Below are 22506 nucleotides of genomic sequence, written 5' to 3' on the forward strand. Positions count from 1 at the left end.
CCAAAATCCAACAGTGTATTACTTCTTGATATTCATTACAAGTGCATTTCACTCTTTTGTTAGCAGTGAGCTTCAGAAGGACACTGCTATAATATGTGGTATGCCACATTAATACCAGCCCTGGAACTTTCCTTTGCAACAAACCCCATTGCCAACTTTGTCCACATATTTACTCTGGTGACACCATCACTGGACCTAACCATGTCAGTTATATGATCAAGAACACATATTCCAGTTCATCCAGAAATATAATTTATGCCATCATGTGCCAATAGTGTCCCTGTGCTATGTATATTGGATAGACTTCTCAAACACTTCGCAAAAGAATTAATGCCCACAAATCAGACATCTTCACAAGGAAAAACCAGTTGCTTTACATTTCAACCTACCTGGACATAGTCTTAACAACCTTACTACATGCATCTTACTTCAAAGAGACTTTAACTCCGGATTACAGAGGGAAACTTCAGAACTTTCATTCATGCTTAAATTTGAAACTTTTCGAATGGGCCTTAAAGATCCTAATTACCTTACACATTACAAAGATAGCTTTCCCACTTATCACTCCTGATTAGCCATTCATTGACTCATAAATAGCTATTCCCTCCCTCCCTCCGTCCCTTCCTCTCCCTCACCCCACCTTCTGTACTAAAACTGATTTGTCTGTTTAATAATATGTTCACTTTTTTCATAGTATTTCTTTGGTATATATGGTCATGCCAATTCTCTTCCAGAATATGATCTGAGGAAGTGGGTCTGGCCCATGAAAGCTCATCACCTATTAAACTATCTTGTTAGTCTTTAAAGTGCTACTTTAAAGTTTTTCCTTTTGTTTTAGTGAGATCAGACTAACACAGCTACCACTCTATTAGGTATTCTTTGGACCCTTTTGCATGCAGAGAGAGCACATGGCTCTTACAGTCAATGTTGTGTGTAATCAGCATGCTCCTGACTTCACATGCCCTTGCTTTTTGTGTGTGTCACTTTAGTAATACTAGAAAGAAAAAACTACACAGACAGAAATGAGCAAAATCTGGCAGCCCCACAAATGGGAAACACTAAATAAAATGTCTCCTGGCCCACACATAGAAACCTGCATGGGCCACTGGTTGCCCACCTCTGCTATGCATTATCCAACACAATGGATATTTAAAAAACAATTTGTGCCTAAATAGCATTTACTGTCAGAGGACCTGAAGCTCCTTTTACAGATATGAGAAAATTCTTGCATCCCTGCATCTCACCAGAATGAAAGGCTAAAGGCCAAACTTACACCCTGTCCATTATTTGGGGTTGCCAAAATTAGTGGTCCATTTGAAAATTTGGCCTCTAATGATTTCTCCAAGGACATACAGGAAATCTATAGTACAACCAGGACCAGAAGCTTCCAATCTCCCTCTATATATGTATGAACAGAAAATCCATGACAATTGCACATAAAGGGCCTGATTCTACACTGATTTTACTCTGTTAAATTAGAGTTAATCATGAACTGTTGCAAGATAAACTCTAAATCAGGCCTATTCACTGTATCACAACTGTTCAATGTGTCGCTATTATTTGGACTCTTTTGCTGTAACAGTTGTGTAACATACATCACAGGTAATGTACAACACTTAGTCCACAGGTAAAATGACACATTTATTGGCTATAAGAATATAAGGAAAATATATAAAAATAAATACACTAATGTAATATTTAGAATCTCTTTACACCATTATCCTGGAATTGCATGAGTTATATATGTGCTATACATATTGTCTTGTTTTATGTACACGTTTTGGGCAATAAACAGTCCTTCAAACAGATGGCTGAATTAAGAAAGGTTTACCTTATGCAGTAAAATGAGACTCTGGCCAGATGGACCTGTACATATCTGTGCCAGTATTGTTCCTTATCCATATGGCCTGCAAGATTTATGGCAGAAGTAGTTAATTTCATATTCATACTTGAAAACAAGCTAATGTCTACTTATTTGTTTAGTTCTACTGTTTGTCACTGGCATTCGGAGAGGAAGGAGCCATGTAAAATAAACATGAAAATGCTGTTTCCTGGGCCGGTTGTGAACAATACATTAATTTGCAATATCTAATTAGTGTTTGAGTTCTTTAAAAGATGATAAATGTAAAAGGCTAAATCTTCCTAATTGGGCTGTCAAATGATTTTAAAAAAGTTAATCATGATTAACTGCAAGATTAGAAAAAATAGTCTTGATTAATCGCAGTTTTAAGCTTTACTGTTAAACAATAATATAATGCCATTTATTTAACTATTGTGGTGTGTGTTTGTTGAGGAAGAGTTTGTGTGTGTGTGTATGTGTGTGTTTGGTTTTTGGGGAGTACTGTCTCTTTCAGCAGAGTATTCAGGAACCTGATCACTTTTTCAACGAGCAACAGCTGCTGTCAGCAGAGCTCATTCCTGAGCTAGCATTCTACAACACCAGCCTAGAAGTGACTGGGTACTCAGGAGGTAGGGTTGCCAATTTTCTAATTGTACAAAACCAAACACTCTTGCCCTGCCACAGCCCTGCCCTTTTCCAAGGCCCCACCCACTACCCCATCTCATCAGTGAGACCCTGCACTCACTCATCCCTCCCCGCCATCTCTTGCTCTTCCCACGCTCCCTCACTTACAGGATGGGGTGAGGGCTTTGGCTTGGGGTACAAGCTCTGTGGGTACAGGAATGAGGAATTTGAGGTGTGGGAAGGGGCTCCAGGCTGAAGGGTTGAACCAAGGCATTTGGAGGGTGGAAGGGGCTTTAGGCTAAGGAAAGGAAAGGAAAGGATTTGGGGTGTGGGATAGGGTATGAGCTCTGGGATGGATCCCAGTGTTGGGCCAGAAATGAGGGGTTCAAGTTGTGGGAGGGGGCTGTGGACAGGGTCAGGGTGCAGGATATGATAAGGAGTTTGGGTGTGGGATGGGGCTCAGGGCTAGATCAGGGAGTTAGAGCATGGGAAGAGGTACAGACTCCAGGAGGGAGTTTGGGTGTGGGAGGGAGCTCCAGGATGGTGCATGCAGAGTACAGGGAGCAGCTCCAGGCAGCACTTACCTTGGGGGAAGGGGCTCCCCAGAAGAAGCATCATGTCCGTTGGCTCCTAGGCATAGTGGTGGCCAGGCAGTTCTGCACAAGTGGTGCTGCCTTTACATGCAGGACCTACCTTTAAAGCTCCCATTGGCTGCAGTTCCTGGCCAATGGGAACTGAGGAACCAGTGCTCAGGGCAGGGGCAATGTATGGAGCCCCCTGGCCAGGCCTTTACATAGGACCCGAGGAACATTTAACCACATCCAGGAGCTGCGCAGATCCACGTAGGGAGCCTGCTAGTCCTACCAACCAGACTTTTAATGGCCTGGTCCATAATGCTGACCAGAACCACCAGGGTCTCAGAGTTAACAGGCTGAGAAAGGCTGATGAATATACCATACAGGGTTAGTAGTTAGAAGAATTTGTTGCCTTTGAATAATAAAATAGCTAAAATGAAGTGTTTTTCCACCCAGCTGTATTTTACACAAAGGGATTCCTTTGGTTTCATTCTGTTTAAATATCTCACTTATATAGTTACATAGTTACAAGTTAGCTATTAAAAAGTCCATTTTCTGAAGCTATTAAGTCCATCTACTTGTGGATGACAATCACCTTCATACAAATCTACACATCAGTGGTGTTATTCCTTCAAGTTATTATTCTTTGCTGTATACAAAACATCCATATAATTCCATTTACTCAACTCTTTTTGGGTATGTTTACACTTGCTCCCTATCTCGAGATAGGGATGCAAATGTAGTGTACTGAAATTGCTAATGAAGCATGGGATTTAAATATCCCATGCCTAATTAGCATAATCGTGTCTGGCCACCATTTTGGAATCACATTATTGTGAAATAAAAAGCCCCATGGAGCAACATTATTTCGAGAGAAAACCCTTCTCTCGAAATAACTGTTACTCCTTATACAATGAGGTTTAACAGTTATTTCGAGAGCAGGGTTTTCTCTCGCAATAACGCTGCTCCACGGGGCTTTTTATTTCGCAATAGCGTGATTTGAAAATGGTGGCCAGATGTGATTATGCTAATTAGGCACGGGATATTTAAATCCTGCGCTTCATTAGCAATTTCAGTACACTACATTTGCATCCCTATTTCAAAAGAGGGAGCAAGTGTAGACATACCCTTTAAAAGCAATCTTTGCTACAATATATTAACTGTATCATAACTGTATTGTACTTTAAGAGAAACAAACTATACTTCAAGGCCTAATGACAATCTTCTTTAAGAACAATTAAAATACACTCTAATTGCTAAAAGAACTCAAATTAACTGGGAACAAAATCTTCTATGCTAGAGAATTATGTGAAGGGGAAGAGTGATGTCATTAGCTAGAGGCTGTACTTTAGTCCAATGATCAACATGCTGCAGTAAATATCAGATTGAGTAGTGCACGTTATACAGAAACCACTGCTTATTTGTGCACACATGTAAGACAGAAAGAGAATGAACATCTGGCCACTTAGACAGAAGGTTTAAATTATTAGAACATTTGGTTCAATGAAATATCTATTTAGTAGATTATACTAATCTCCATAAAAATAAATAGGCTTTTTGTCTGTTCTGTGCATACAGTAGTCTGTATCAATCTGTAATAATTTTGTTATGTTTACAAATATAATATTTTGAGAAAGTGCTCACTCAGATGTTTTCCCTGCTATTTTGGAATGCTAAAATATTCTTTGTGACTTACAATGACTGGAACTAGAGATGTGTATAAAATACGTTGGAAAGGTTTTTTAGTATGATCTGTCATTTTTAAAGTTTATATATGTGAGGCATTTTGGAGAGATACCCGGTGAGAATTAAAATAATTAAAAAAAACCTGGAAATCACCTATGGACTAGTTTGTTCATGATATGCAGTAGAGATTGTAAATTAAAACAATTGGAATTCCAGATGTTCTTGATGCAGCTATGGGATTATCTGTAGGTAATGTTAAAGTATCTCCACCAAAGCTGAACATTTCATAATCTGGAGCTTTTAAGGCATATGTCTTACTGTCTTTTAATACATATCGCTTTATTCACATAGATGATTGCCAATATCCTGATAACCATTCTGACAAGAGGAGAATGCGCTTTGCAAACAGCGGAACAGTTATGCACTTGGTTAGCTCTGGAATTATCCTCAACTGCCATCTAAGGGTGCATCTACACTGCAGGGCTTAACTCAAAATAAGCTATGCAAATTGAACTACGTCAATTACCCTTACAAATTGTGCTCTACAGCATGACAATACCTCTGTCCTACTTTCCCCCTGGCCCAAGTCACTGTGCAGAACCACATTAGTTTCACTATATCTGGAGCCCTCTGCCTCAAAGGAAAGGGGAGAAGATTTTACTCCATAGGAAAGTAGAGTAGAAGTCCCAAATTGCTCCTATGCATTTCCATGAACTTTCACACCACTCAGAGTGGAGCTTTAGTCTGTTTTAGGGAAGTTTTGCCACAGAGTTCTGGGGCTGAAATTTCTGTGTTCATAAACACTTCAGCACAGCTGTTGTTTCTAAGGAAATGGCTGCCAACATTCCCTTGGCTGTTGAGACTGGGAAAAAAAAGACATTATCAAGGTTGTTCCAAATACAAAGAAACATAAAATGAAGTCTTTATGCACAAACAAAGAAATCACTATAAGAAATAGTATGTAATTACTTTAACTAAAAAGGTCTCTCATACAATATGCAATGATTAACAACAGTATATAGCATATAGGGCTTCCCAGTAGAGAGTTATAAGACAATTGTTAAGCAACACAGAACCCAACAGAAGAATTTAGCATGGGCCACCTCTCCTAAATATCTTCATTACAGTAATTTGACTTCCCAGGTCTTATAACATCTTCTGAGAAACTCATTCACGTGGCACTAATTTTCTTCCTTTCTAGATAGATATCCTAGAACATCCAGATGACAATAGATATGTAGCATGGCCTGATCTCACAGATCCTTGCGAAAACTACTTTGTACAGGCACCTAATCTTTTTTTCATCCATTTCCTCAAACAGAAAGTTTGATGTTCCCACCTTGCCATCCTCCTTTGGATCCACCAGTCTCTTTTTCCATCTGACCCTTCATCCTCACCCTTGGTGTCAGAGTTTTGCACTCAGCTATTTGAGATTGATAGATTCCTAGGGTGTGTCTAGACTACATGGCTCCGTCGACGGAGCCATGTAGTCTAGACATACCCCTAGAGCTGTAATGCTGCAGCAGTTAGAAAACAAATTCCAGCAAAGGCAACTGGTTGCCATTTTTGTACATTGGGGTATTCTGGCTTGTAGCTTTGTAGTAAAGATATTTTATTTTTCCTGTTCCTCTATGTCAACTGTGTACAACAAGCAATCATAGTACTTTAGAGAGAAGGTTTATATTATTGGTGAAGAGAGTATAGCAAAAAAAGAGGACCTTTTAATTCTTCTTTCCCATTTCATGAAAGCTTGAGGGAGATTTCTCCAAATGGAGCATGACTTTTTAATAAGTAGAATCCTAATATTCATTTGCAAAAGTTGCATTTTTACAATACAGCATCTCAGACAAACAAAAGTTGTTTGCTGATACTTTCATTTTTGGTAGGTTGCTGGAGGGAAGGGATTGTTTATTTATTTGAATGTAAGTTTGCAAACTTCTTGGATTTTAAAGAGCATATTAAAATAGCAATAGCCAAAACGTGATCTACAGAGACTCTAGCCTGTTATATAATTGTAGTAAAAACTGTATTTATCCTGAAACTAATTTGGAGGGCAATGATATAAAAAGGATTAAAATAATACTGAAGGAGAAAAAAACCTGAACACATTTCATATTGCTGCTACATTGTGGATGTTGAATACAGCTGTGTCATGTTATCATGAAGGTTTTGGATCTGTTCACGACAGCAGTTTCTGAATTATTTTAATTATTAAAAATTATGCCAGACAACTTTAAAAATAGAAATGCATTAGTTCATAAGAAATTAAGCAATTGGTTTTATTACTTGTTTTTCTTGTTAGAAAAGAAGCTTTTAAAACTACTTGCACTGTTAATTGCACATTTCTTTCCTGTCTTGCAGAGAATGACATAAAATCACTGATGTGTTTGTTTTCATTTCCAAAACCGAATGTAAAAAAATAAAACTTACTTAGCATGAACTTCAGCAGTTCTTGCGGTAGAAACCTTTTATTATTACAACATAATGATAAATGTCCTTCCATAAGGAAAAGATGATAAAGATGTAAAGAAATATGCATATACTTGTTAATTCTAACAAATGTACTACAAGATTGGATTCAATCTTAACTTATACTGAGCTGTGATGGAAAATAGTTTACTTGCTAACTCCCATATACATAACAGCATGAATGAATCAATATAATCACTATTCTTCCATTTATTCAAAACTGAGATAAGTCAGGGTATGTCTACACTTGCCCCCTACTTCAAAGTAGAAAGGCAAATGAAGCATACCGAAAATGCAAATCAAGCCCGGGATTTAAATATCCCATGCTTGATTTGCATGTTCCCGGACGATCGCCATTTTAGAAATTCACTAGCCCTGAGTAACTGCCCGCATCTACACGCGGCAGTGAAACGGGAGTCCAATTTAAAGCCTCTAATTCGAATTAGCTGGTAAACCTCATCACAGGATGAATACCAGCTAATTCGAGTTAGGGCTTTAAATTGGACTCCCGTTTCGCTGCTGCGTGTAGACGCAGGCAATTACTCCAGGCTAATGAATTTCTAAAATGGTGACCAGCCGGGAACATGAAAATCAAGCGTGGGATATTTAAATCCAGGGCTTGATTTGCAACTTCAGTATGCTTCATTTGCCTCGCTACTTCGAAGTAGTGGGCAAGTATAGGCATACCCTCATTGATTGACCTCCATTGGCTAAATATGTGGCAATGATGGTTTAAAATAGTATAAACATTGCAGAAAGCGTTTTTATTTTTAGAAAAAAAAGATATCATAGAAATCTATCTCTGTTCCAAGATGTAGCTAAGTCATATTGCAGAAAGAAAAATACATTCATATTAGTGGTCACCCTTTTCTGTGGTCTAGAGGAACAGCATTCATACAAGAGTAATCTATACAGTTACAGTTGATGTTAGGGAAATTGAGTATCTACTAGAAAGACTTTATGACCCACCTTTTATTCTTAGGTTTCTTTAAAAAGACTAAAAAAAAAAATCATTACTATAACTCTGAACTTCTAATTGCAACTGGTTTTTTACTAGCCCTGTGACGGTACACAAGGGGATTTGGGGAAGGAAACTGTCCCCAACTTACACCCTGTGACTGTCACAATCCTTGTGCTTGCTCTGATCTTTCCCAAAGGCAGGGAAGGAAAGGTAGAGTAAGGACATAAACTAGACCATTCTATTCCATATTATATAGCTTCTTATACCATGGTTATTAGTGCAGTATCTGAATGCCTTCCAGCAGAGCATTAAGCAATAGGACTGACATCAGTGATGTGCTGTTTGTTCTCTCATCCTGTCTCCAGAAGAATTTGTTTGTATAGTGCCTTTTGTTTTTTATATACATGTTGCAGTGTAAGTATGTTGGAGAGTACAAGGTCAAAGAAGCACACTTTGAAGCTGGAACAGAAAGTGGTGAGATTTCTGATAATTCTTTGTTCCTGACTGAGTTCATTCCACTGTCCGGACCAGCCCCCAAGAAATGAAGGTCTCTGAAGAGCATTCAAAAATCACATAGTGAGTTACATCAATGGGCAGTGCTGCTCAGAAAAGTGACTTTGAAAATGGCATCTGCTTATTTTTCATTTCTGTTACCTGCTGGCATTCATGATCCATACTATCCAGACATATGTTGGGAAACTAACACAGCGAGGCACAGGCTATCCAATAAGTTTCTGGACTGCATTGGAGACAACTTTCTGTTTCAGAAGGTTGAAAAAGCTACCGGAGGAGAAGCTGTTCTGGATTTGGTTTTAACAAATAGGGAGGAACTAGTTGAGAACTTGAAAGTGGAAGACAGTATAGGGGACAGTGATCATGAAATAATAGAGTTCATGATCTTAAGGAAAGGTAGAAGGGAGACCAGCACAATTGAGGTAATGGATTTCAGGAAGGCAGATTTTGATAAACTCAGAGAACTTGTAGGTAAGGTCCCATGGGAAGCAAGACTGAAGGGAAAAACAACTGAGGAGAGTTGGAAGTATTTCAAAGGGACGTTGTTAAGGGCCCAAAAGCAAACAATTCCGCTGTGTAGGAAAGACAGAAAATATGGCAAAAGACCAGCTTGGCTTAACAAGGAGATCTTGCATGATCTCAAAATAAAAAAGGAGTCATACAAAAAATGGAAACTAGGACAAATAACAAAGGATGAATATAGGCAAGCAACACGGGAATGCAGGGGCAAGATTAGAAAGGCAAAGGCACAAAATGAGATCAAACTAGCTACAGGCATAAAGGGAAACAAGACGACCTTTTATAAATACATTAAAAGCAAGAGGAAGACCAAGGACAGGGTAGGCCCACTGCTTAGTGAGGAGGGAGAAGCAGTAACAGGAAACTTGGAAATGGCAGAGATGCTCAATGACTTCTTTGTTTCGGTCTTCACCAAGAAGTCTAGAGGTGTGCCTAACGTAGTGAATACAAGCAGAGAGAGGGTAAGTTTAGAAGATAGGATACACAAAGAACAAGTTAAAATCACTTAGGAAAGTTAGATGTCAGCAAGTCACCAGGTCCTGATGAAATGCATCCCAGGATACTCAAGGAGCTGATAGAGGAGGTATCTGAGCCTTTAGCTATGATTTTTGAAAAATCATGGAAGACAGGGGAGATTCCAGAAGACTGGAAAAGGGAAAATATTGTACCCATCTATAAAAAGGGGAATAAGAACAACCCAGGAAACTACAGACCGGTCAGTTTAACGTCTGTCCCAGGGAAGATAATGGAGCAGGTAATTAAGGAAATCATATGCAAACACTTGGAAGGTAATAAAGTGATAGGGAATAGCCAGCATGGGTTTGTGAAGAACAAGTCATGCCAAACTAATCTGATAGCTTTCTTTGATAGGATAATGAGCCTTGTGGATAAGGGAGAAGCGGTGGATGTCATATACCTAGACTTTAGTAAGGCATTTGATACGGTCTCGCATGATATTCTTATTGATAAACTAGGCAAATATAACTTAGATAGGGCCACGATAAGGTGGGTGCATAATTGGCTGGATAACCTTAGTCAGAGAGTTATTGTTAACGGTTCTAAATCCTGCTGGAAAAGGATAACAAGTGGAGTTCCTCAAGGGTCTGTTTTGGGACCCGTACTGTTCAATGTCTTCATCAATGATGTAGATATTGGGATAGAGAGTACGCTTATTAAGTTTGCAGATGATACCAAACTGGGTGGGGTTGCAACGTCTTTGGAGGATAGGGACATAATTCAAAATGACCTTAGCAAGTTAGAGAAATGGTCAGAGGTAAACAGGATGAGGTTTAATAAAGAGAAATGCAAAGTGCTCCACTTAGGAAGGAACAATCAGTTCCATACATACAAAATGGGAAGCGACTGTCTAGGAAGGAGCATGGCGGAAAGGAATCTGGGGGTCATAGTGGACCAGAAGTTGAATATGAGTCAACAGTGTGATGCTGTTGCAAAAAAAGCAAATATGATTCTAGGTTGTATCAACAGGTGTGTTGTAAGCAAAACTCGGTAAGTCATTCTGCCGCTCTACTCTGCACTAGTTAGGCCTCAGCTGGAGTACTGTGTCCAGTTCTGGGCGCCACATTTCAAGAAAGATGTGGAGAAATTGGAAAGGGTACAGAGAAGAGCGACAAGAATGATTAAAGGTTTAGAGAACATGACCTATGAAGCCAGGCTTCATGAACTGGGCTTGTTTAGTTTGGAAAAAAGAAGATTAAGGGGGGACATGATAGCGGTTTTCAAATATCTAAAAGGGTGTCACAAGGAGGAAGGAGAAAATTTGTTCCTCTTGGTTTCTGAGGACAGGACAAGGAGTAATGGGCTTAAAGTGCAGCAGGGGAGGTTTAGATTGGACATTAGGAAAAAATTCCTAACTGTCAGGGTGGTCAAATATTGGAATAAATTGCCAAGGGAGGTGGTGGAATCTCCCTCTCTGGAGATATTTAAGAACAGGTTAGATAGACATCTGTCAGGGATGGTGTAGATGGAGCTTGGTCCTGCCTTGAGGGCAGGGGGCTGGACTTGATGACCTCTTGAGGTCCCTTCCAGTCCTATTATTCTATGATTCTATGGTCACAAATGCCCATGGTAGTGACAAACTATGTTTTACTGCTGTGGTCCTTTAGCTTTGCAGATCAAACATATCAGAGAGAAATGGAGTTGTATCCTTTCCATTCTTGTGATTCATTAAAACAATTGTTTACTAAGGGCCAGTCAATCACCAACACATATGTCAGGGTATTCACATGTCAGTGACAGCAGAATGTAAAGATAAGGGGGTTGTACCTGAAGACATAACTTGCCCAGGAGAAAGTTTGTTACAGCTGGTGATGAGCAAGATGTGGTTAGTTTGCAGGGCTGACAGAAAGAGTTTCACTTAATGAAGTGAGCACATATAAACAGGAATCATTGTGAACCAAGCAAGGATACCCACAAAGCCATTTTTAGAGTTATTTTTCAGTGCAGAGCTGCCTTTTAAAGGGAAAACAGAGACTGTTCTACTACTGGCTCAGTCACAAACCTACTATCATTTGTTCTGTCACAAATGTTGCTGTCCGAGCTTGGAGAATAGCAAGATGCCATCATTTCAATTTCCACTGCAATGAACCCCTCAAATACTTACATTTCCAGGCTCAGAGAGAGCTGCCAGGAACAGAAAAATACTACCTAATTAATATAGAGTATTCTGTTCCTTTCAAATATGTTGCCATTGTTTTATAGCATTATAACAGTTTAATATAGACTGTCTGTTACTTGTCAAAAGTACAGACAAGATATAAACACTGAAAGCAAAATTGCATGTGTCAAAGCAGACGGGAAAATGTCAGTTCAAAAGTGAATGAATGCTTTATAGAAATATGGAAAGCTGTGCTCTGGTAAGTTTTGTTACCAAAACCTATTTTACCTTGGAGTGCCTGAACAGCATTATATGTGTCTGTTAAGGCTGTTCTCCACTCTGGCACTTCAAGTGCAGAAGATGGGGGACCACAAGATATTTTAAAATACCCTGACACTAAAAGCTTCTGCTTAAAAACTCCCCAAAATCACAGATTCCCTGCTTTTGGGTGATATGCTGCCACAACCCAAATGAAAAAACCCCTTTGAAAACCCAGGAAGAACCCACACTTGCGAATTTTTTCTTTCCCTCAAGCTCTTTAACCCTCTCTCAGGAGGGAGCTTGAAAACAAACTGTAATTCCTAATAGTTGATCCTTGCAGAACCTCCTGCCTTCTAAAACACAGGAATTAGATCATAGTCGCCCATGGCTCTGATAGGGTACGTCTACACTACAGCACTAATTCGAACTAACTTAATTCAAACTAAGCTAATTCGAACTAGTGCATCTCGACCTAAAAACTAATTCGAATGAGCATTTTGCTCATTCGAACTAGCATGTCCACATTGAGTGGACCCTGAACTGAAGTCAAGGCTGGCCAGAACAGGTGCCAGCAGGGCATCAGGTTAGGACTTAGAGCATGGAGCTGCTGCCTCAGGCTAGCCGAGGGCTGTGCTTAAAGGGACCTGACCCCCACCCCTGACAGACAGTTCTCAGGGTTCCCCACTTGCTTGTCTACCTCGATGAGGGACAGCAAAGCAGTCCTGTCTTGGAGTGCCCTCAGTGCCCGCACTCGGCACATCACAATACTCGGCCATCAGCTCGGCTGCGCTTGCTGCAGGCTGCCATCCGGGGGGGTCAGTCGGGGGGCTGTCAGGATCCAGGAGACCCTGCAAGAGAGCTTCCTCCCTGAGGAGCCCGCAAAGCCACCCCAGTCCTCCCCATCGGGGGCTCGTACTCCATTCCTCCCTCACCTCCTTCTACTTACCCCTCCCTACCCCCCTTCCTGATGTAAAAAATAAAGGACATGTGTGTTCAAAAATAGAAACTCTCTTTATTTAACAAAACTGGGTGAGGGGATTAACCTCTGCGGAGACTGGGACAAGGAGGTGGGAGAGGGGAAGAGAGAGGGTGGGAGAGAGGAGAGGGAAACCTGGGAGGAGGGAGCTGGAAGGGGGAAGCCAGGGGAAGAAGGAGGAGGGGAAGTATAAGACTACGGTACACCATATCTTCAGTACAGTGTACAGATGTGGTCTCCTCACCTCAAAAAAGATGTTTTGGCCTTGGAAAGGGTTCAGAAAAGGGCAACTAAAATGATTAGGGGTTTGGAATAGGTCCCATATGAAGAGAGGCTAAAGAGACTGGGACTTTTCAGCTTAGAAAAGAGGAGACTGAGGGGGGATATGATAGAGGTCTATAAAATCATGAATGGTGTGGAGAGGGTGCATAAAGAAAAGTTCTTCATTAGTTCCCATAATAGAAGGACTAGAGGACACCAAATGAAATGAATGGGTAGCAGGCTTCAAACTAATAAAAGAAAGTTCTTCTTCTCAAAGCAAATAGTCAACCTATGGAATTCCTTGCCACAGGAGGCTGTGAAGGCTAGAACTATAACAGAGTTTAAAGAGAAGTTAGATAAAGTTATGGAGGTTGGGTCCATGGAGTGCTATTAGCCAGGGGGTAGAAACAGTGTCCCTGGCCTCTGTGGAAGGCTGGAGATGGATGGCACGAGACAAATAGCTTGGTCATTGTCTTCGGCTGTTAGTTCAAACTAACTTTGTAGTGTAGACGTACCCATAATGATTTAAAGGGCCTGGGGATTCAGCTGTTGCAGTGGCTGTCACAGTGGGCCCCAAGGCAACTGAACTGCCCCCTCTGACTCCCTGTTGGCAGGCTTGGTCCTGACAACTATGGCTGCCTTTGTAGCTGGCCTGTCTTTATTTCCCCTTCATCCAGATCCTTTTAAGGACCAGTCTCCAGTGACTTTCTAAGCTCCGCTCCTTTAATTCACTCTGCACCAAATTTCATCATGCTGGCAACAGAGTGTCCAAAAGCTAGAACTCAAAAGACAAAAACAAAGAAAAGTTTTTCAGCTCCTCGTTTCCTTCATTCCCACTCACAGGCTTTATCTGGCTAAGGCTCTGCAGAAACCAAACTTACTCCTCTTATCTGCACCTTCCACTAGACCAGCTCCACAGTGTCGTGAGCTTTTTTACTGCCTCTGGAATTCACAGCTACATCACTCCTCTGCAGTCTTTATATGGGAATCACCTATCATCATCTTGTAATCCAGGCTCATTCTACCTCAGGTTCCTCCAGCCCACAGGCAAGCCACCCTGTTAGGGTACGTCTAAACTACATGCCTCCGTCGACATCCTATTAAATGGATGAGAATCCTATTAAATTACCTGCTTGGCAGAAGAAAATGAAATGCTCCCAAGATCACTGGTCTGGCCTAGTAAAATATTCCATCCTGCCCCCACCTATGGTGACCAGTTAGATGCTTAGCATATACACAAGAACCAGGCAGCTTACACCTCTGGGAGATAACGGTCAGTGCCATCTCAGAGCATCAGCCCATTCTATACAGTGCCCTGTCTCCAGCTGTGGCCATCCATGATGCTTCAGAAGAAGGAGAAAAACCCCGTAACACGTTGGAAAGGAGATCACCTCCTGACCCCTGCAGGTGGCTGGCTGATGCCCAGAAGCATAGCCTTTAGGAACATAAAGACATATACTGGAAGTAAGTCCCAGGACTTTTGAGGCCTCCCCATGCCATCACAAGTAACCCCATTGTAAAATTGCACTCACATACTTGTCCAACTGTCTCTTAAAACTAATTACTTTGTTTGCCCCCACAACTCCTACTGGGAAGTTATTGCTTCCACCACCTCTGACTGACTTCTCAAACGGAGGCATCTTTAGTGGAACCAGCCTGTTAATGAAATGCAGTTGTCTCCTGGGTGGATGGTGATAGCTTTTGAAAAGCTCTTTGCAACACTGCACAATAATACAGGGAAGAAAATTGAATATAGCTCAATCAGCTGCAGATATAGAGGGGGGTTAGCTAGGTAGAATGTAATTGCCTTATTAGGCTCAGGACACCATGGCTAACACCCTGTCATTGCCTCAGTAGCTACTTCTGATTTACAATGATGCAACTGAGGTCAGAATCAAAGCCGCCACGAGTTAATTTTCACATCCTGTGGGTGCTCCAGTTTACTGGAGCCCAACTTAAAAAACTGCAAAGGAGCCTAATTTTCAATTAATGGGTGCTCAGCGTGTTCAAAAATCAGACAAATTTAGGGGGGGACTTAAGCTAGGCACACAATAATTAGGATACAAAAAATCACCAGTCAGTTTTGGAAAGTTTAGTCTGTATTGTAGTCAAGAGGATAAGGAAAAGTAGGGAGAAACAATAGGACTATCATGCTACTGTGAGGATTACATAGTGCAAATGCAATTACAGTAATTACTCGTTTAACACATGCCCACTTAACACGTTTTCGTATAGCACGATTTTTTTTATGGAATGTTTTTTGAATAACACGACCGTCCCCAAAATAACATGAAAATAATAAAGTGGTGGACTACTTCGTGTGGCGGTATAAGTTGGTAAAAACAATGGCAATATGCATGAGCGGATGAATACTCATGGTCACAGCGCTTCTCCGCTCACTCATGTTTATCTTTGTGTTTTAACAAACCCACAGCGACTTTTTTTGCTAGATATCTAACGTTGACTTTCATGACTCAGCACCAACAAAAAATTGACTTTGCCACCACTACCTAAAACACAACCCCCACCATTATTTTTAATGGGAAAATTGACCCTGCATAGCACGTTTTCGTTTAGCACGAACATTTTCAGAAACGCATCTATAGTGTTAAATGAGGAATTACTGTATTAGTATATCCAAAGCTAAAGAAACACTACTATAGGCTAAACAGTAGCAAAGAAAAGAAGCTGCTAGTGGATAAATATTGTGTAACATAAAAAAGGCAAAAATTGTGATGTTTATAGAAAACTGAATAGTAAAATCTATACTGCATCTTAAATAACACATGTATTTATGTTCTTTGTACAAGACACTTTACAATGTGCAACAGTGATATTTGCAGAAGTTACTACTCGATAAAGCCCTAATTTGACAGTATAAATAAGACTTCAGGACTCAACAGAGCTTGGTCTTTTTTTTCTGTCCAGGGCTGAATTTCATCCACTTAATGTAACTTCAAAAATCACTATAGGAGCATCCAAAAAATAAAACTCCAAGATAAATGTGCCTCTTCAAACACAGATCACAAGAGGTGTTTCAATTAGGTGGACAGTCATCCTTTCCTCCTTGGAAACCTGGGCTTCATTTATCTCATGAACAGGTGCTAACCAAAATGGTGCTCATGACTCAGCAAGCAGCATGTTTCCCTCTGAGCTAGTGCCCCAGCATTATGTTTTGGCCACTTTTCCACTGCAGGTGCCATCTTTCTGGTGAGATACTTTCTGCTGGCGGGCTTATGCTTGACTCTGAAATCATCCACTTTTATTTCTCTCCAAATGTTATTTATCTTCTAAGCAATTGCCTCACATTTGTATGCTAGCTTCTTAATAACTCATAGGAAAATAAAAATAAGCAACTGCTAGAGCCATAAACAAGCCATTTAAAATTATGATCTATTGTGGGTGGGCTCTGTATAAACTCTTTCCAGCACTCTTCCTCAACAGGCTTGCAAAATCACCCAGAAAGCATTTCCCAGTACACTGAGATGATGCCAAAGATACCATTTAATCTACTTCTTTGTTGTTTTAACAGGATGTTTTCTCTTTCTTTCTCCTTAACCAGGGAAAATTACAAGAAAATCCCAGAGAAGTAGCCATATTAGTCTGCAACCTTAAAAGAACAAAAATATATCTATAGAAAATCATGAGCTTTGGTGGTGTCAGGGGGTTACCCCCTCCCACCCACTCCCAAAGGATAGTGGAGAAGGGGTGGATCCGCGTTGACTTCACGGAGGGGTCCCACCCTGCCCGCTGATGGTTTACTCTAGGCCTTCTGGTCGGGGTAGGGTTCCTACGTACTGGGGGTGAACCCCATTACGGCCCGAATCCCCCCCCCTTTCTCCCAGGGCCCCTGCACAGTACGAGTTTATCCTCAGAGTCTATCTCCCACCAGGCATACAGTCCTCCCGCGGGCGGGTGTCCTCCAATGTTACTGGGGGCTGGATAGTGGTTTGAGCCCACCGGAGTGGCGTAGGGGTGCTCAGGCCCTCCCGTGCTCCCGAGCTGTCCCCATGACCCTAAGGGTAGGTCGTCTGGCTCTTACCTGAATGGCGAGGATCACGTCATCGTCTCCTCACCGCCCCTCTCATTGCAAGAGGAGTAACAGTAGTTCAAATTAAGAGTGTTAATTTGAACTACCTAGCCCGTGCCACGTGTAGCCGCGGGCAGGTAGTTCGAGCTACCGGGCATTTAAAAATGGCAGCGCCTGGGAAGATGCAATTGAAGCCCGGGATATTTAAATCCCGGGCTTCATTTGCAAGTTCGAATGACTACATTAGCCTCCCTAGTTCGAACTAGGGTGGCTAGTGTAGCCAGACCCTAAGATGCCACAAGAAAAATCCCAGTTTCACACAAAAGCCTAGCCAGAGGGAAAGGACTCAGAACTGAAAATTGTCTGTGAACAAACTATGATTGGAATGTAAAGCCGATCACTGCCAAAGCCAAAAGGGCAAAATTATCTCTGCCAATGGTTGCTGGATCAAAGATAATTACTAAAATCCAAGAACTGGGCTGGATCAAAGGATCAATCCACTTTCCAAGCTCTTATATCTGGAACAAAGGCCAATTGGAAAAGGCTAATATGGAGATCAAAGGAAAACTCCCATGCTGAGATGCCAACAGTGTCACTGCCTAGGGGAAGTCTCAAGATCAGAAACGATTAACAAGTTCTAACTGCCTGGAACAAAGAATTCATCTGCAATAGAAATTGTCGGTAACCAACACTTCTCAATAAAGAGCTCTAAGTAGTTTAGGGACAGAGTCCCCCAAGCCCTGCAGCTTTTATTTGTTCTGTGGTACGTGTAATCAGACTGGCAGCATTTTACAGCCACTCTATGCACAGGTGACCACACAATGGACAAAGTAGCTGAAAATCAAGCCCTTAATGTAAAGCATAACCCTGTCCTGGGGGTAGTGTCTTTCTTTACCCCCATTGGCCATCACCAAGACTTGGAGATGGGATTCCGCCATGATCTCTCCTCCCAAGCATGCCAGAGCAGCACATCTTCTGCTTCATCATTTCAGTGGGTACTGCAGGCTGCTCTCTGTATGGGCAGATTTTAACTGTGATGGGACCAGTGACCTGTGTCTTTTGTCCCCTGTTCGGTGTGAGGAACTTAGGGACTGTCATTAAGCTGCAAGTCCACACGGGGGAAGAATGGGGGATGTTCCTTGTGTCCTCCTTCCTCTCATTCCATGCAGGGACCTGCAAGGGACAGTCCAGCCCTTACTTACTGTAAAATAGCCTGTGTAATACAGCATAATTTCATGAACACCTAATGCTTAGTGCCAACAGGTTCACAGCAATTTCTGCTCTTTTTCTCCTATCCTTTTCCCCTCTGCCTTCCCCACCTTCTAGTGCACATCTCTCCTCTTCCTTTTCTCAGCATTTCTCTTTTTCCATCTCCACATTCTTTTTCATTTTTTGTTTGTTATTTTCCCCCTATTTTGTCTATATCTTGCCCTACACATAACTTTTTTATTTTATCACTTTTCTCCTCTCTGACTTTGGGTACTTTCCCTCCTTTTCCCCTTCTTCTATTTTCATACCCATTTTAACTTTTGTGCCTCCTCCACCTATTTCTTTGGCCCCTACCAGACACTGGAAATACTTCTCTCCAGCTTTCTATGAGATTGTGAATCTCTTCACAATCCAATGTAGTTTCCCTTTCTCTGTGTAAAACAAAGCTAACCCTAGCCAGTTCCCCTCTTGGATGAAAAGAGAAAAACTCAGATCACATAGTACTAGTCCATTTCCTTTAGCAGAAGGCTCGGGATGCACAGTGCTGGCAGTCTGGAATCTTATATTTAGTTGAGGACTGAATGAGTCCACTGATTGTGCCAGATGTAATTCTAAAAATCAGCTTTAAACATTGCTTTTAGGTGTCTGTTCTGATAGGGCTGAAAATATTTATATCTTGCTGTGTTGCAGTGCTATGTTATAGCTGTGACCTGTGTTCCCCATAAGCTGTGCACTTCTGCAGCTGCTCGGAAGAGATTTACATGCTGCCCAGATGATTAGCAGAGTGCTCATAACTAAGTTTGTTGTTTCCACTGGTGGTGCACATGCACACATGCACACATGCACATAAAATTTATTCCGCACATGGATGGAAAATAATAGTGGGAACATTGACTGTGACTGTCATTCAGCAAGGCTGTGTCTACATTGGCACCCCTTTCCGGAAAAGGGATGCTAATGAGACTAGTCAGAATTGCAAATGCCGTGGGGGATTTAAATATCCCCCGCGGCATTTGCATGAACATGAACAGGGCTTTGCCAGAGAAAAGCGCCAGTCTAGACGGGATTTTGCAGAAAATAAGCCCTTTTCCGGAAGATCCCTTGAAAGTAGGAATAAGGGATCTTCTGGAAAAGGGCTTATTTTCCGCAAGATCCCGTCTAGACTGGTGCTTTTTTCTGGCAAAGCCCCGAGCCCGAAAAAAGCGGCAGCCATGTTCATGCAAATGCCGCGGGGGATATTTAAATCCCCCGCGGCATTTGCAATTCCAACTGGTCTCATTAGCATCCCTTTTCTGGAAAGGGGTGCCAATGTAGACACAGCCTAAGTGTTTTGAGTAGCAGATAATGGTGTCACTGCAGCACTTCTACAACCAGCCATAGGACAGGATGAGAAGACAACTCATGGGCCACCCTTTAATGCAATACTCCCACTATTTTCACATGTGCAAACGAGCATTTGCCCATACAGGAACCCAAGAAAAAAGAAGAGCTCTTTGGATAGAAGAAACTGAATTAGCAGTGCATTCTTCTCTTCAGACAGGTTTGATCATTTTGACAGATTATCCTTGGATCTATCTATAAATCTTTTCTAGTAAGTCCTTCCCTGTGCATTAGAGAAAGCCAGCTTGCGTACACGTAGCAAACTGCTAAACACCATAAGATCAGTGATGCCACAACAGAAGCCATTCATCAGCTTAGTTTGTCAGTGGTGGCTGGTGGTTTGGGTACCTCAGATATGAAAGACCTTAACAGCGCCTAATTTTCAGTGCAGGGACTCATTAGTTTCTGAGAATCACCCCTATGAAGAAGCCTAGGCACCCAAAATCACCAGTCACTTTGTCCAGCTCCACTTGTTCTTCTAACTTGGTTGGAGAACAGGCTTATTATACTTTTGCTTGGGATCTTTGGGTGAAACCCTAGCCTCTCTGAAGTTAATAGAAGTTTGCCATTGATTTCAATGGGGACAGGATTTTACTTTATGGACATTCACTCTCAGAGTTTGCACCTGGGTTACTATGATGGATCCAAAGACAGAATTGCCATACAATTGCCATAAAAGGATCATAGATAAGTGCACGTGAGCATCACGGTGCAGAGAGCACTCAAACTTTTATAGGCTGTGCTATAATTTTAGGGGTATTATTGGCAATTATGATAAATTAACTGTAAAAAGGTAGGCTAACCTATAGGTCATGATCAGGATCAGGGCCTCATTATGCTTTGTGTTGTACAAATATGTAGACAGACACAGTCCCTGCTCCAAGGAGCCCATCTGAAGCCTTACCCAAGTGAACATGACAATTGAAAAGAGAGAAGGGGGCAAGGGAAAATGGTTACCAATGTACCCATTCTGTAACTTCATATTTCTTATGGTTTGATAGTTGAAGATTTAGGATTTTTTTTATTCATTAAAATCAGCTGCCCCTGATGGCCATACCACCTAGCCATCACTGATTGGCAGATACATCATCTACTTATAGTATGAATCCAGTCCTTCAATCACTTGCTGTTGCCTAGTGCTAAGATTAGATGTATTGACTTCAGGGGGAAAACTCATGGTAGAAATCGCAATCTTTCAAAGACACACCTACATAACTTCATGTGTGGGGTCACACATATTGACGTTAAGTGCGTGTGCAAATTTTTGCAGGGTTAGGCACCAATCCAGGAGTAACGTGTTTGCAGGATTGACCTGTGTGAATACTAGTTATGCAAGAAACTTTAACTACAGTAATGTTGACAAGTTTGCTGTGTTTTTCCTCATTTTCATTTTAGTCCTTCATTGCCCCTGTAATTTTCCATTTTATTTAGAGTTCTTCTGCAAAGTGCACCTAAGTGTCATTAAAATTATATATGTATATAAAAAGCCTACTAGCTCATGTTGAGAACTGGCACTGTTATTACACCTCTCAAGCCTGCAGCCATGCTCATTTATATTGTTGATGCATTCTCCAGCTAAATCCGCATTCTTCTGTCCACCGGGCTAAGGAAAGAAATTCTTCCTCTTTCCACAGTAGCTGAAATTACCACCTCCCATACTTACTTTAGTGCTTTCTTTTGCCAAGTCTGTGTATTTCCTCCTACATTATACCTGCTTTTTAATCTTCTCACCGCTGGTCTGGGAAACTACTGCTTCTCTCATCTGAGAATGACACAGGTGACAAATTAAATGACCTTCCCCTTCTGCTCCCTGAACTTCATCAACTCTAAGGAACTCCAGCTGCGTGGTCGACTGGAAGCAATTGCACAGTTCTGGACTGCAATATAAAGAACACTATACAATGTTGTAACTGTTTTAAAACAAAATTAGAACCCCATAATATTTCTTTTATTGTCAATTGTATTCACATTACCACTTGATTAAGGTGTCTGGCCCTGGGGCCTTATAATATTTTGATAATTATTTTGTAAGCTTTACTGAAAATAGTAACTCTTCTAAAAATTCTGCCATTTCACCTGGATTAGCCCAGTGCCACCAATGAGTTTTCATTTTACTATCTTGTTGCCAATCTGATGTAGCTGCCTTTTCCTTGCCGATATAATGCTTTCAGCAGTAGTGAGAGGATCATTCTGAATGTTCAGTTTTAGTTTGCTTTTTTGTTTTCATGTTCTGTTGCAACACCATAAATATAATTGTCCCTCAGGGTTAAAATAATTTAATTTTAAAATGTAGGGTGTTTTTTTCTCCCATCTCATTTCTATAACTGCAGGGAATGATTGCTGACTGATTCCATCATGACAACACAATGTGCAACCAGTAAGGACAAATACTGAGCTTTAGGGAAACTGGCTTGTGAGCAACAGCAGCATCTAGTGGCTGAGGGCTGCATAAGTGCATTGTTCATTAGTGACGGATGCTCCACCATTTATATCTGTTTCCATGGGGAGAGGCATGGTTTGGACATGACACATATTTTTGCAGCAAGATACTAATTACAGTATGCGCTGCAGTGTGAAAGTTAAGCAGA

At 41.2% G+C, this 22506-nt stretch overlaps 1 long non-coding RNA gene across 1 annotated transcript in view; it reads right to left on the reverse strand.

Annotated features, from left to right (window-relative positions):
- Nucleotides 1-21602: 21602 nt before the first annotated feature.
- LOC142826536 (uncharacterized) overlaps nt 21603-22506 on the reverse strand; it is a 69426-nt gene continuing 68522 nt past the window's right edge. The window contains exon 3 of the long non-coding RNA XR_012900735.1: nt 21603-21795. This is a non-coding gene — a long non-coding RNA (uncharacterized LOC142826536). The remainder of the gene's footprint in view (nt 21796-22506) is intronic.

The sequence above is a fragment of the Pelodiscus sinensis genome, chromosome 1 (assembly GCF_049634645.1).
Source record: "Pelodiscus sinensis isolate JC-2024 chromosome 1, ASM4963464v1, whole genome shotgun sequence".
NCBI lineage: Eukaryota > Metazoa > Chordata > Testudines > Trionychidae > Pelodiscus > Pelodiscus sinensis.